Genomic DNA, 16,465 nt, shown 5'->3' with positions numbered 1-16,465 from the left:
GTGTTAGTGGATATAACCTAAGCAAATAATGCTTCCAAAATAAACGTAAGGTGTGTAGATTGGAAAGACAGAGCATATCTTTTAGGAATAGACTTGATTATTATATATAAATATTATAAGAACTCTAATGAAATAAAATTAGAACAAACTGTAAAAAGAATATAAAAGCACCATTTCAGCATGGCATCAATCCACAATATGAACATACAAAATAGTAACATTTACTCACAGTAGCAACTAACAATGTAAAAGTAAAACTGAAAAATATTCCAATTAAAGTAGACTCCTATTGCTGGCACAATGGCTCAAGTATTGCAGCTCAGCCTAGCAAGCAGGAATCCATGAATTCAAATTCCAGTACTGTCCATAAAGAAAAAAATACACTTATAAAGGAAAACTTGGAAATGACTGTAAAACATATGGAAGGTATATATATTGAAAATAATTAAATTTAAATGGACAAAATTATTGAGATTCTAAGCAATGGACATTCTTTGATACACGCTGACTAGAACATGTATTAATCAGTTTTCAGTGGCTATAACAAAATAGCTCAGCTTCAATAATTTATAAAGATTATAGATCATGCTTTGCCATAGGACAGAGCCATGATCAGGGTCTCATGATGGGTGAGGTTAAAAAGGCTGAAGTGCTTGAGTGGCTGCAACAGGTATCAATTGTTGTGACATGAAGCCAAAGAGATTCAGAATCCAGATGTGATCTTTTCTTATGGCCAGTAACTGGCGACCAAACACTACAATTGAATCATTTAAAAGAGTGACACTCCTCATGCTATGATTATCTTCTACTAGGACCCACCTAAGAAATGTTTTCATCAGATGTCCCTGGGATACTTGTGTATCCACAATAGCAACTGGAAATTCCCCCCAAACTGATCACATGTGTAAATGTAAATTTTAACCAAGTTAAATATATACAAGAGAACTTAAGATATATATACCCAAATCCATAAAGATATAGCAAAACAATTTTGTGGACTTAGGTTAAAGAATATTTTCTAGGGTCTGGCACCAAAAACAAAAGTGACACAAGAAAATTGTCATTGACCTTCATCAGATCTAAAAACTCTTGTGCTCAAAGTACACCATCAAAAATAACGGGAAAAGAAGTTTGCAAGTCACATAGATAATATAGGTCTCACACCAGAATAACCAAAAGTGGACATGGCACTTCTATGTGTACACCTCTGCCAGAGAGGAGAATGCTCTTATGGTAGCAATCATGCTGTACTCCATCTGCACCATAGTGACCCTGAGTTTACCTGGGACCAGGGCTTCCATTGACCATGTATGGTCTCCTTGGGACATGGGATGCTATCCTCAGTCAGTCACTAATATTGACCAGCACCCTATCTCCTATACGATCTCTACTCTTTCCCCTATCTTTTTTTTTTTTTCATTTTTCTTTTATTATTCATATGTGCATACAAGGCTTGGTTTATTTCTCCCCCCTGCCCCCACCCCCTCCCTTACCACCCACTCCACCCCCTCCCGCTCCCCCCCTCAATACCCAGCAGAAACTATTTTGCCCTTATCTCTAATTTTGTTGTAGAGAGAGTATAAGCAATAATAGGAAGGAACAAGGGGTTTTGCTGGTTGAGATAAGGATAGCTCTACAGGGAGTTGACTCACATTGATTTCCTGTGCGTGGGTGTTATCTTCTAGGTTAATTCTTTTTCATCCAACCTTTTCTCTAGTTCCTGGTCTCCTTTTCCTGTTGGCCTCAGTTGCTTTAAGGTATCTGCTTTAGTTTCTCTGCATTAAGGGCAACAAATGCTAGCTAGTTTTTTAGGTGTCTTACCTATCCTCACCCCTCCCTTGTGTGCTCTCGCTTTTATCATGTGCTCATAGTCCAATCCCCTTGTTGTGTTTGCCCTTGATCTAATGTCCACATATGAGGGAGAACATACGATTTTTGGTCTTTTGAGCCAGGCTAACCTCACTCAGAATGATGTTCTCCAATTCCATCCATTTACCAGCGAATGATAACATTTCGTTCTTCTTCATGGCTGCATAAAATTCCATTGTGTATAGATACCACATTTTCTTAATCCATTCGTCAGTGCTGGGGCATCTTGGCTGTTTCCATAACTTGGCTATTGTGAATAGTGCCGCAATAAACATGGATGTGCAGGTGCCTCTGGAGTAACAGTCTTTTGGGTATATCCCCAAGAGTGGTATTGCTGGATCAAATGGTAGATCGATGTCCAGCTTTTTAAGTAGTCTCCAAATTTTTTTCCAGAGTGGTTGTACTAGTCTACATTCCCACCAACAGTGTAAGAGGGTTCCTTTTTCCCCGCATCCTCGCCAACACCTGTTGTTGGTGGTGTTGCTGATGATGGCTATTCTAACAGGGGTGAGGTGGAATCTTAGTGTGGTTTTAATTTGCATTTCCTTTATTGCTAGAGATGGTGAGCATTTTTTCATGTGTTTTCTGGCCATTTGAATTTCTTCTTTTGAGAAAGTTCTGTTTAGTTCACGTGCCCATTTCTTTATTGGTTCATTAGTTTTGGGAGAATTTAGTTTTTTAAGTTCCCTGTATATTCTGGTTATCAGTCCTTTGTCTGATGTATAGTTGGCAAATATTTTCTCCCACTCTGTGGGTGTTCTCTTCAGTTTAGAGACCATTTCTTTTGATGAACAGAAGCTTTTTAGTTTGATGAGGTCCCATTTATCTATGCTATCTCTTAGTTGCTGTGCTGCTGGGGTTTCATTGAGAAAGTTCTTACCTATACCTACTAACTCCAGAGTATTTCCTACTCTTTCTTGTATCAACTTAAGAGTTTGGGGTCTGATATTAAGATCCTTGATCCATTTTGAGTTAATCTTGGTATAGGGTGATATACATGGATCTAGTTTCAGTTTTTTGCAGACTGCTAACCAGTTTTCCCAGCAGTTTTTGTTGAAGAGGCTGCTATTTCTCCATCGTATATTTTTAGCTCCTTTGTCAAAGATAAGTTGCTTATAGTTGTGTGGCTTCATATCTGGATCCTCTATTCTGTTCCACTGGTCTTCATGTCTGTTTTTGTGCCAGTACCATGCTGTTTTTATTATTATTGCTTTGTAATATAGTTTGAAGTCAGGTATTGTGATACCTCCTGCATTGTTCTTTTGACTGAGTATTGCCTTGGCTATTCGTAGCCTCTTGTGTTTCCATATAAATTTAACAGTAGATTTTTCTATCTCTTTGATGAATGTCATTGGAATTTTGATGGGAATTGCATTAAACATGTAGATTACTTTTGGGAGTATAGACATTTTTACTATATTGATTCTACCAATCCATGAGCATGGAAGATCTCTCCACTTTCTATAGTCTTCCTCAATCTCTTTCTTCAGAAGTGTATAGTTTTCCTTGTAGAGGTCTTTCACATCTTTTGTTAGGTTTACACCTAGGTATTTGATTTTTTTTGAGGCTATTGTAAATGGAATTGTTTTCATACATTCTTTTTCCGTTTGCTCATTGTTAGTGTATAGAAATGCTAATGATTTTTCTATGTTGATTTTATATCCTCCTACCTTGCTATAGCTATTGATGATGTCTAGAAGCTTCTGAGTAGAGTTTTTTGGGTCTTTAAGGTATAGGATCATGTCGTCTGCAAATAGGGATATTTTGACAGTTTCTTTACCTATTTGTATTCCTTTTATTCCTTCTTCTTGCCTAATTGCTCTGGCTAGGAATTCCAGTACTATGTTGAATAGGAGTGGAAATAGTGGGCATCCTTGTCTGGTTCCTGATTTTAGAGGGAATGGTTTTAATTTTTCTCCGTTAAGTATAATGCTGGCTGTAGGTTTGTCATATATAGCTTTTATAATGTTGAGGAACTTTCCTTCTATTCCTAGTTTTCTTAGAGCTTTTATCATGAAATGATGTTGGATCTTATCAAAGGCTTTTTCTGCATCTATTGAGATGATCAAGTGGTTTTTGTCTTTGCTTCTGTTAATGTGGTTTATTACGTTTATTGATTTTCGTATGTTGAACCACCCCTGCATCCCTGGGATGAAGCCTACCTGGTCGTGGTGAATAATCTTTTTGATGTGTTGCTGAATTCGATTTGCCATTATTTTGTTGAGGATTTTTGCATCAATGTTCATTAAGGAGATTGGCCTATAGTTCTCCTTTGTGGAGGTGTCTTTGCCTGGTTTTGGGATAAGTGTAATACTGGCTTCATAAAATGTGTTTGGCAGTTTTCCTTCCCTTTCTATTTCATGGAACAGTTTAAGGAAGGTTGGTATCAGTTCTTCTTTCAGGTCTGATAGAATTCAGCAGAGAATCCATCAGGTCCTGGACTTTTCTTTTTGGGGAGACTCTTGATTGCTGCTTCAATTTCATTTTGTGTTATAGGTCTATTCAGGTGATTAATTTCCTCTTGGTTCAGTTTTGGATGATCATATGTATCTAGAAATCTGTCCATTTCTTTTAGATTTTCAAATTTATTTGAATATAGGTTCTCAAAGTAGTCTCTGATGATTTCCTGGACTTCCATGGTGTTTGTTGTTATCTCCCCTTTTGCATTCCTGATTCTACTAATTTGGGTTTTTTCTCTCCTCATTTTAGTCAGGTTTGCCAGGGGTCTATCAATCTTGTTTATTTTTTCAAAGAACCAACTTTTTGTTTCATTAATTCTTTGTATGGTTTTTTTGGTTTCTATTTCGTTGATTTCAGCTCTTATTTTTATTATTTCTCTCCTTCTATTTGTTTTGGGATTTGCTTGTTCTTGTTTTTCTAGGAGTTTGAGATGTATCATTAGGTCATTGATTTGGGATCTTTCAATCTTTTTAATATATGCACTCATGGCTATAAACTTTCCTCTCAAGACTGCCTTAGCTGTGTCCCATAGGTTCCGGTAGGTTGTGTTTTCATTTTCATTGACTTCTAGGAACTTTTTAATTTCCTCTTTTATTGCATCGATGATCCATTCTTCATTAAGTAATGAGTTATTTAGTTTCCAGCTGTTTGCATGTTTTTTGTCTTTACTTTTGTTGTTGAGTTCTACTTTTACTGCATTGTGGTCAGATAGTATGCATGGTATTATTTCTATTTTCTTATATTTGCTGAGGCTTGCTTTGTGCCCTAGGATATGATCTATTTTGGAGAAGGTTCCATGGGCTGCTGAGAAGAATGTATATTGTGTACAGGTTGGATGAAATGTTCTGTAGACATCTACTAGGTCCACTTGATCTATTGCATATTTTAGATCTTGGATTTCTTTATTGAGTTTTTGTTTGGATGACCTATCTATTGATGATAATGGAGTGTTAAAGTCTCCCACAACCACTGTGTTGGCGTTTATATATGCTTTTAGGTCTTTCAGGGTATGTTTGATGAAATTGGGTGCGTTGACATTGGGTGCGTACAGATTGATGATTATTATTTCCTTTTGGTCTATTTCCCCTTTTATTAGTATGGAATGTCCTTCTTTATCTCGTTTGATCAATGTAGGTTTGAAGTCTACTTTGTCAGAGATAAGTATTGCTACTCCTGCTTGTTTTCGGGGGCCATTGGCTTGGTAAATCTTCTTCCAGCCTTTCATCCTAAGCATATGCTTATTTCTGTCGGTGAGATGAGTCTCCTGTAAGCAACAAATTGTTGGATCTTCTTTTTTAATCCATTTTGTCAAATGGTGTCTTTTGATGGGTGAATTAAGTCCATTAACATTAAGTGTTAGTACTGATAGGTATGTGGTGATTCCTGCCATTTAGTTATCTTAGTTGTTTGAAGGTTTGATTGTGTGTACCTAACTTGATGTTACTCTCTACTGTCTTGCTTTTTCTTATCCTGTGGTTTGGTGCTGCCTGCCTTTTCATGGTTAAGTTGGGTGTCACTTTCTGTGTGCAGGATCCCTTGCAGAATCTTTTGTAATGGTGGCTTTGTGGTCACATATTGTTTTAGTTTCTGCTTATCATGGAAGACTTTTATTGCTCCATCTATTTTGAATGATAGCTTTGCTGGGTGGAGTATCCTGGGGTTGAAGTTATTTTCATTCAGTGCCCGGAAGATCTCACCCCACGCTCTTCTTGCTTTTAATGTTTCTGTTGAGAAGTCTGCTGTGATTTTGATGGGTTTACCTTTGTATGTTACTTGTTTTTTCTCTCTTGCAGCCTTCAATATTCTTTCCTTAGTTTCTGAACTTGTTGTTTTAATGATGATATGTCGTGGAGTAGTTCTATTTTGATCTGGTCTGTTTGGTGTCCTGGAGGCCTCTTGCATTTGTATGGGAATATCTTTCTCTAGATTTGGGAAATTTTCCGTTATTATTTTGTTGAATATATTACGCATTCCCTTCGCTTGCACCTCTTGTCCTTCTTCGATGCCCATGATTCTCAAGTTTGGTCTTTTGATGGAGTCGGTGAGTTCTTGCATTTTCTTTTCACAGGTCTTGAGTTGTTTAATTAGTAGTTCTTCAGTTTTTCCTTTAATTACCATTTCATCTTCAAGTTCTGAGATTCTGTCTTCTGTTTGTTCTATTCTGCTGGATTGGCCTTCCGTTTTGTTTTGCAGTTCTGTTTCGTTCTTTTTTCTGAGGTTTTCCATATCCTGGCTGTTTTCTTCTTTATTGTTGTCTATTTTTGTCCTGAGTTCATTTATCCATTTATTCATTGTGTTCTCTCTTTCATTTTGGTGTTTATACAGTGCTTCTATGGTTTCCTTTATTTCTTCTTTTGCTTTTTCAAATTCTCTATTTTTATTGTCTTGGAATTTCTTGAGTGTCTCCTGTACATTTTGGTTGACCCTATCCAGTATCATCTCTATAAAATTCTCATTGAGTACTTGTAGTATGTCTTCTTTTAAATTATTCTTGTAGGCTTCATTGGGTCCTTTGGCATAGTTTATCTTCATTTTGTTGGAGTCTGGCTCTGAGTTTCTGTTCTCTTCATTCCCCTCTGGTTCCTGTACTAATTTTTTGCTGTGGGGAAACTGGTTTCCTTGTTTTTTCTGTCTTCCTGTCATTGTCCTTGGTGTTGTTACTGTCCCTGTACTGTGTGTAATTAAGTATTTTCTAGCTTGTAATAATAACAATGGTAATATTGAGAATGGAAGAGTGAGCTGAGATGGAAAGCAAGAAGTTAAAGAAAAGGGGAAAACAAATATACAGACAAGAGGGAGAAAGCATAACAAGGTATCAGACAAGAGAGTTTCAAAGGTATAAACAGAGAGTGTTAGTGTACTAATCGACAGTAAGCTGAACAGACAATAGAGTGACAGAGAGAGGATTGAAAATCAAAGATAAAAAAAATAAAAATAAAAAATAAAAAATAAGTATATGAAAGTAATATCTATTTATAAAAATGAATTAAAATAAAATGGAAAATAGAAAATTAAAAAAAACAAAAAAAACCAAAAAACCAAAAAACTTCCAAGTTTATATGCAATGCAATTTCAGTCTTAATAATTTGGATGTCCGTCTCAATCTCCAGTCCTGGAGTTGGTGCCTCAGATGTTGTTCTGTAGTTGTCTCATCAAAGGGGATGCATAAAGTAGAACAAAACTACACTCACACACACACAGAAGAAAAAAAAAAAAAGCCCCACCAAGTGTCCCCAGTTCAAATGCAATACAGTTTCAGTAAGTTTTTCGGCTTGCAGGTGTAATTCGGTTGTTCTCTCATCAAAGGTAGGGAGAAAAAGAAAAAAAAAAGCGTCTGGAGGCAGTTCTGAGAGTGGTATCTGCAACTGTGGCTTGCCTGCCTGCTGCTCTCAGCCTGTAGCTGGCCGCGTTATTTATGCAGATCTCTGGGGTGAGCTTAGCACTCACCTGGTCCCACAGGCTTTGTTTGCTCAGAGTTCTCCTGTGGGGGGGGGGGGGCCTCTGCCACAGGCTTTTCCCTTTCCAAGCACTGGGAAAGGCGACACTGCCCCGCGTTGTCAGGCCTGCGTGTTTATTTACAGTTCACGTGGGAAGTGGGTCTTCCCTCCTCTCACAAGCATCCCTGCTCCTGGTTGCTGGCGCGCCCCGCTCCCGCCAGAGCCTCTCCGGCCCGCCCGGCTCGTTTATTTACAGTCCCGGGAAGGATTCCCTTCCCCCAATCTTCAGCGCTCAGGGCGCCCCACCCTCTTTCCAGCGTGTCTTAACTGTTCTTATTGCTTAGTACTCAGTTTCTCTTTTTTCCCGGGTGGAGGTCAGTCTGTCCAGGGGGCTATGCTGCTCTGGCCCAGGCTTGTCTGTGGGGGAACCGCGGTACCGCGAAGCTCACCTGGTCCGCGGCTTCCCAAGCCGTATGGGCGCCGGCCACTGGCGGCCCGGGGGCCTCCTCGGTTCTCCGTTTAACGTGAAGTGGAGACTCTCTGTGCCGGCTGGAGATGTGGAGGGGTCAAAGTTATGCCTTTTCTCGGTGATTATGCCTGCAAAGTGTGTCTCCAGCGTCTCTCCAAGATTTCACTATAGGAGGGTCGCTTTCTGCTTCCTACCTCTAGCCGCCATCTTGGAATTTTCCTCCTTTCCCCTATCTTTAACCTTATTACTGTAACACTGCTCCTAAAATCATGCACTTATCCTAAAACATAATGTTGATTGAACTGACCCCAGCCCTAAATCAGACCCTAGTCCTAAGTCAGTTACAAATCACTAAGTCTGACCTGTTCTTAACACTAACACTATTTTCATAACCCAGACCTCATTCTCCTGCTCTTGTGTATTTGTATGGACATTTATGGCTCTGTGTTTAGGGGAGACCCTGTCCTTACATATTGTATCTGTGTGTGCACTTGTGGTTCTCTTTGTGTGTTTACATGTACATATATGTGTTAGAAGGAATGTGTGTCTTCAATAACTTCCTGTGATGTTCCCATCTCTTCAGTTTTTGCATTAGCTGCAGTTGATACTTGTCCTTGTTCACTGGTAATACAGATGTTTATGGGCATGAACACCTGAAAGTACCCTAGGTCACAGATGTGGTATTAATCCTAGGGATGGGATTGCTGGTGTGATTCTGTGAGGCAAAATGACTTGTCCAGGATTCCACAAATGGGAAGAATGAGGCACTGCATTAGCCGGGTCAGCTTTTGGAAGGTAAGGCACTGGCCACTGCCAGCACTGGCTGAAAACTGTGGGCTAGGACAGGCTGTGCTGATGTGTGTCCATGTGTGCATATATGATGTGGGAGAGTATAAGTCGGTAACCTGGGGGTCATTTTGGGTGGTCTTTTCTGAGGAACAGGCTCGAGGAAGGGGACCCTGGAAGGTGACTCCACTTCCTTGACGATGACCCAACAGAACCTGGAATCCTGGTAGGCAGGTGGCCAGATTCCACAGCCAGTAACAGCCAGATCACTTGGTCAGAGACCCTGTAGAGAGCAGGGTGTTCTCTTGTTGTCTTCCAATATCCTCTGGCTCAGGCCACAGGAAATCCCAGATTGGATGGCTTCTTGGTTTCTGGAGACAGTGGACCAGACCTTGTGACACAACAAAGGAATTGAGGTCATTTTCCAAGAGCGAGCCAAAGATGACAGAGAGCAGCCAACTGCAGGTATACACAGTCCAGGCAACTGCTCTGATTAAACCTCTACAAGAGCCCCAGGAAACCTCCACCATGTGTTTTAGTCTGAGTTTTGAAGATAATTTTTTATGTACAGTTTTTAGTTCATACTATACCACTAACTTTTCAGTTTGCTAAAAATTCCACGTTTAAACCATCCTTCCTTGATCCCATCTAAGGGAGAACATGAGTCAACCCATGTCCTGGATGAGCCTTGCAGTGGGAAAATCCTAGAGCCTGGCATGCTGGAGAAGCTTGTGAAAAACCTGGTGCCTTCCCTGCAGAGAGGGGGTCCCTTCTTTGTTCCAGCCTTCCTGTACATCTACCGAAGGTTCTCCACTACTAAGCAGGTGCTGGATCTGTTTTGTAAAAGGTGAGTACCCCAGATACAGTCCAATGGGGCTTGTCCCCTCTATCCCTTTCTTCAGAGTATTAGAAAACACATTGGGTCCTCTTGCTTTAATATGGTGCAATTCAAGATCAAGCGTGATGATCCCTGCAAGGCTTTCCCAGGGCTTATTCCTGTAAAGTGAACTTCCAAGCCTGTGTGGCCCTTGTGTGTGAATTGCATCTCCACTATGAAGAAAGTCTATTCCTCAAGCCTCACTGATCTAAGAAGACTCAGGAATAGCACTTGTGCCATGTTAAAGAGTTTCTAGATTCCATCTGGGGAATCTCTGAGTTTTGGAAGTCAGAGCAAGACTTGCACATGTGCTCTGAATAGACTTGTGCCCATTGAAATATTTGGGAAGAAGATGGGTAGGTTTTGTAAATACACAAACATGAATGATGTAATGTATATCAGCCTATTACAAATCACTTAGCCTATAATTCAGGAATACTCAGGACAAACCTGATATCCATCCAAGATCACCATTCTCATCTGGGACTCAGCCAGTTCATTAAATTCTGGAATGGAAGGTGGGCAACACACAATATTAGAAGTGACACCCTTGTATCTTCCTGTAGGTATGGATTCTTCCATGATGCTTGTGAGGAGGATGACCAAATAAAGAAGTGAGTGGACATTGGGTCAAGAAGGAGGACTCCCACATAGTAGGTGGGGAAATTATTGGGACTGAGGTTGGATGTGGGAAAACTCTGGATTCCACACCACTTTTCATTTCCCCTAGTGGTTGAACCTGGGATTGACAAGCTGGCAGAGGAATACAGAGATATTGGTGGGATCCTGGGAATTTGGGAGGTGATAGGAGACTGGAGATTCAAGGGCTGGCCACAGTGAGAATCGCCCCTCACCCTACTCATCATAACCACACTTTCCCAGCACTATTCTTGAACTAGGCCTGGACAGAAATGAGGTGAACACCCTGTTCGAGTGGACTTCACCCCTCTTCCAAAAATGTTTAGTTGCACATGACCTGGCAGCCTCTGTATGGGTGTCCTCCTAGCAAGAGGCCATTCGCATACTGGGAATGCAGAAGACAGATTGTGACATTAGTGCCCCCTACTCTGTCCCCAGCCTCATCTGCTTCTTCCTCGGGATGTGGCTAGACAAGTATCCTGACGATTTCTGCAAGTCTGAAGACCTGGCCATCTTGAATCAGTTGATGGCCTATCTGCTGGTCAACATGCCTTTCTCAGAACTGACAGTTCGTGTCCACCGTCTGTTGACTCAGCTAGAGGACTTGGAATCAACTGATACACAGCTCAAGCACAGTGAGGAGACCTTCAGTAAGTGGCTTATAACAGGGGAGGAGGTGTGGGTACTGGCCCTGACCGGGAGCAGACTGAAGAGACTGGTGTTTTTTGCCACTAGACATCAGTTTACCCCAGTCTGGGAAGATGTCCTGTTCTTGGGTGAGATACTGGGCATTTCCTGGCAAGTGGGGTCTTCTCTGTGTGGAAAGGCTCAGGCAATGCCACTTATCATGCCATCTTTTATAAGCCTTCAAGTGCAGTACAACATGAACTTCTAGAACTGTGTTGACTAGCAGCACATCTGTTTCCATCCTTAGATTTGGGGCCACATATAACACTGATCCTTAAGGAAAAAAACCTATTACTCATACCCTCAATGTTGTAACTACTACCAGCCTTTCTTCTTCTCTAGATGGAGACCCAGAGCAACCACAGGATTCTATCCCACCTGGGAAGATACAGCAAGTTATTTCAGGGGCAGAAGGGCTGGAACAACTTAATACTACTGGGTAAATCCACCTGGCTCTACCTAAAATAGCTGACACAGTCATACCTACAGCTGTGGAATGGCAGAATCGTTGAAGATCTGATGACTGGAGATCTCCAGCTGGCTCTCTCAATATAGGTGTAATTAACCAACCTCTACCTTTGTAGAAGTTACTTCTTGCCCATAGAATAATCCAGACCACAATACAAGTTTGGCAGAACATCTTCTCATGTCGGAACCACAGAACCAGTTCTGGCACCTCCCTTGGAATTGTCTCCTGAAGTCCACCCAGAGCCATCCTTCCCTTCCCCTGGAAAATGTGTTTTACTTTTTCTGGTTTTTTTCATCTCAATGTTTGGTATGTTAGTTATTTTACTTTTTACTTCTAATAAAATTTCAGTATGCATTTATTTTAAGTTGTACATTTGTACAATAATGTACAAACTTGAGCACTCCATACGGACACACTAAAGACACAGGCAAAGCACATGGCTCCTGTGGGGAGGATAATCATAGGCCTTCATGGAGGACATAATAGGGAAGACCCTTCATTTGTAGGGACCAGGTGAATGCCAAGAAAGGGGCAAGAAATCCAGTTAATGGCTGCAGGACACATGATGTTTAAGGACATGGAGTTGGTTCTCAGATAGAAGTGTTTCCTAAAAACACTTGTCAGGATTCTCATCTGTGAAATGGGATAACTGTGTTTTCCAAGCTTAGGATAAAGACAATTTGCATGTAATGGCATGGGGCACTTCCTTCCAACCTTGAGCATAAGGCTATGTGTACAAAACCCATTCTACTTTGTGTAAATACACCAAGTGGAATTTAAGGAGAGCAGAAGTTTATATTTGGGAGGGTTTTTACAAAAAGATGATTAAAGCCAGAGTTATTTTCTTAAAAATTTGCTAAGCTGTTGCACAAACTTTTGGGATAGGCTCTGAATGAAGAGTTTCAGCCAATATGAATCATATATGATTATTTTGTTGTAATAGCTTGTATGAAAATCTTCTACTAATCATCACCATCAAATGGTACCTGTCATGCAGGGCAAATAAAGTACTCTCTACCAGTGAGGGTTAGTGATGGGAGGCCCAGGGTTGAAGAGCACACTTGAAGGATACCCCCACTAGAGGTGAGTCACAGGGAGTCTAGGATGCACAACACAGAGAACAGACAGAGTAGAGGCCACATCTAGGAGTAACTGGTAGGCTGAGGCTGTGATGACATCATTATTTAGTTTAGGGAGAGTAGCTCGTGCTTCTAATACCAGCTACTTGGAAAGTGGAGATAGGAGGATGATGGTTCAGGTTCAGGCTAGGCATAAACACAACACCCTATCTGAAAAGTAACTAATGGAAAATTCCTGAGTGAGTGGCTGAAGTAATAGTGGGCCTGGCTACCTAGGATGATACCAGGAGTCCAAATGGTAAAAACAACTGGGCTGAATACTCCTTAGAAAAGAAAAAGGAAAAAAGTTGGATGCCATTGGCTCTCACCTATAAACCTCTCCAGTCAGGAGGCAGAGATGAGGAGCATTACCATTCAAAACTTGCCCAGGCTAATAAATCACAAGGCCATATCTTGAACATACCCAGCACAATAATGGGTTGGGGATCTAGCTCAAGTGATAATCACCTGTTTGGCAAGTGTGAGGCCCTGTGTTCAAACCAAAGTACCACTAAAAAAAAAGAATATGCCTAAGAAGTCTCAAAATTAATCCAAACAAAATTACTAAATTTTGGTGAAAGAAAATATGAAACCCCCAATTAAATGAAAATAGATGTCATGTCCATAGATAGAAATTTTTAATTTTAGGTTGTCTAGGTTATACCATGCATTATACACTCATCTTATTCCTATGGGTAGCATAGGAAGGCTGATGCAAATAGTCATATGGAATTTCAAGGTATACTCAAGAGACAATGTCAAAATGAAAACCAAATTTGTTATTTACATTTCCCAGTTTCAAATCACCACAAACCTGGTGCTGGTGGGTCATGCCTGTAATCCTAGCCACTTGGAAGGCTGAGATCAGGTGAACTTGGCAAAATTGTTCACAAGACCCTATCTCCAAACCATGCAGAGCAAAGTAAACTGGAGGTGTGTCTCAAGCAGTAGAATGCCTGCTTTGCAAGTTCAAAGCTTTGAATTTAAACACTAGTCGTGCCAAAAAAATCATGCCACAAAACAAATGTCATCAAGAAAGTGACACAACTGTAATAACCATATAGGGTAAGACTTATGAAAATGAAAATGGAGTGTCTATAGTGAATTGATGATTGATAAGTGCAATAACCTTAAATTTGGCAAAGAATGTCATCCTTATCAAGCGGTCTAAATCCATGGGCTACCACAGGCAGTGGCATAAAAATGTACTCTTAATGCAGATCAACATTAAAGGAAACAGAGTCTAAATGTAAGAAGTAAAACTAGAAAGCACACAAGAAAGCAATATGGGCAAATATTTGTGACCTTACATTTAGCAATGACTTATAGAATGTGACAGCTAAAGCAGAATAACAGAAGGAAAATGTAGATAAATCTGATTTCCTCAGTATTCAAAACTGTACATCAGAAGACACTATCACAGTTGAAAGTCAATATTGCTGGTCTAGGGAAAAACAAACCTACTCTTTTCTCCTATGCTCTGTGCACTCAAAACCTCTGACCAAGATGTGCAGGCCTTTTCCCACAACAACTCATTTTCATACACTAGCAGTGGGTCATGCTGTTCAATCCATTTCTAAAACCACTTCTCTGTAGACAGCAGCAGAGCCACAGGTTAAGGGCTCAGCCCTACAGAATGAACACTGCCACAAGTAGTAGGTTTTCAGGTTGACCTCAACTGGCTGATTTGACTTCAAAGCAGAGTTTACCACCTGCCAAAGGAAAATAATGTAAACTTGCTGATTCCCTACAGAGCTCATTTTTTCATTTTTGGTGGCCCTTTCTGTGGTGGGGTTTCTGAGATAGTGTCTCTGGCACTGTTTGGCTGGGGCTGGCTTTGAAATCTGATCCTCCTGATCTCTGCCTCCTGAGCAGGAAGCATCATAGTCATGATGATGGCACCAGGTGCAGAGCTCATTTTATTGCACACAAAGGAACAGTCAGAGGAGGACCACATGGGTAAAGGTTTGTGGGAAACAGAAGGAGTTTCCATGTACTCTTCAGGCACCAACCTCCAATGCCCTTGATGTGTTCCAGCAATGTTGAAAGTCTACATTTCCTATCATTTTGGGTTCTCAGGAAGATTCATTAGAGAACAATGATTGATTACATCATTAGTCACTGGTGTGGAGAGCTCTTAAAGTTCCAACCATGTGATCTCATGTCAGGCTACCCTGCAAACAAGCAGCATGGCTGCTTAGGAGCCTGAACCATTAGCCACCTCACCATATTGCAGAATTGTCACATAGACAGAACCAAGTCTCTAAAGCTAAGTGCCAGAAATGCAGGACAGATTCCAAATATGTATTTATGATTCTTGTCACTTCACCTTGAGGTGATATTCATGAAGTGCAGTGTTGGGCAGAAAGTTAGCAGATAGTGTATTTTGTGATTCAAAGTATGCAAAGTACTTTTTCAATCAGAGAGCACACCTTCAAGAGCATGCCTGGAGATCTACCTCTATAATCCTGGCCTTGGGATGGCAGTAGGAGGAGGCTCAGAGAATTTAACAGCCTGCGCCAATTAGTGAGTTTAAGGCTATCTTGTGCTACATAGTGAGATCCTGTCTCAGAAAACAAAGAGCTCGGGATTTAGCTTAGTAATACAGTGCCTGCTATTAGGGGTGTGTGTGTGTGTTTGTGCAACATACAGTTATATACAGCTATTGACGTATATGTAATTATATCTTTATTTCTGAATCTGAAAGGATGTACTTTTAGTTGTGCTTAAATATGGTAGAGTTAATGAGAACAGAAAGGGTCTGTTTTCAACTTAGGTCAGAATAGGGAGATGTCATGTGTTGAAGGATGAAGCTGGTTTAGAGAGGCCAGCTGTAGAAGTTACTGAGACTGTTTCCTGTATTGTTAGGTATCCATGAATACTAAATTGTCACTAAGCATGGAGCATGGGGATAGAGTCCATGCATACCAAAGCAAGGCCCTGGGAATTTGGGTTTTTTGGTTGTTGTTTTTTTAGTGGTCCTTGGGTTTAAACTCAGGGCCTCATCCTTTCTAGGCAGGCCCTCTACCACTTGAGCCATTCCACCAAAACATTTTTGTGTTAGGCATTTTCAAGATGCCTTCCTCCAAAATATTTGCCGAGGATGACTTTGACCCACAATCCTCCTTATCTCTGCGACTGAATAGCTGGAATTATGGGCATGAGTCATGAGCCTCTATCTAAGGCCCTGGGTTTGACCTCCTGAAGTACAAAAAACATTTTGGTCCACGCTGACACCAGGAAAATTATTGTGAATATTTTCTTGAAAGAATCATTATGTTGTCTAAAGGATTGCAATGTATGGTTGGAAATGTAGCTCAGTGCTAGTGTTTGGCTGGGATTGATCCTCCCCTGTAGGGGAAAACAAAGAGTAGTAACATAAAATGATCACTTTCCTTTATGGGTTAAGAAGAAAATTTAGACTAAAACGTTTGGGGTGGGTTATATACATCAGTCTCTTATAATTGGCAGGTGTGTGGAGGCTAATTCTATGGTACATAAAGACATTAACAAACATTTCTGCAGGCAGAGTGGCTCAAATGATAGACTTCCTGACTAGCAAGCATGAGGCCCTGAGTTCAAATCCCACAGCTTCCAAAAAAAATCTATTTCTGAAAGAGTAATTATTTGTCAGGTATTACCAATTCCATAGGA

This window comes from Castor canadensis, chromosome 19 (assembly GCF_047511655.1).
Source record: "Castor canadensis chromosome 19, mCasCan1.hap1v2, whole genome shotgun sequence".
Classification (NCBI taxonomy): domain Eukaryota; kingdom Metazoa; phylum Chordata; class Mammalia; order Rodentia; family Castoridae; genus Castor; species Castor canadensis.
The sequence above is the reverse complement of the archived record's forward strand: the minus strand, read 5'-3'. Positions refer to the sequence as shown.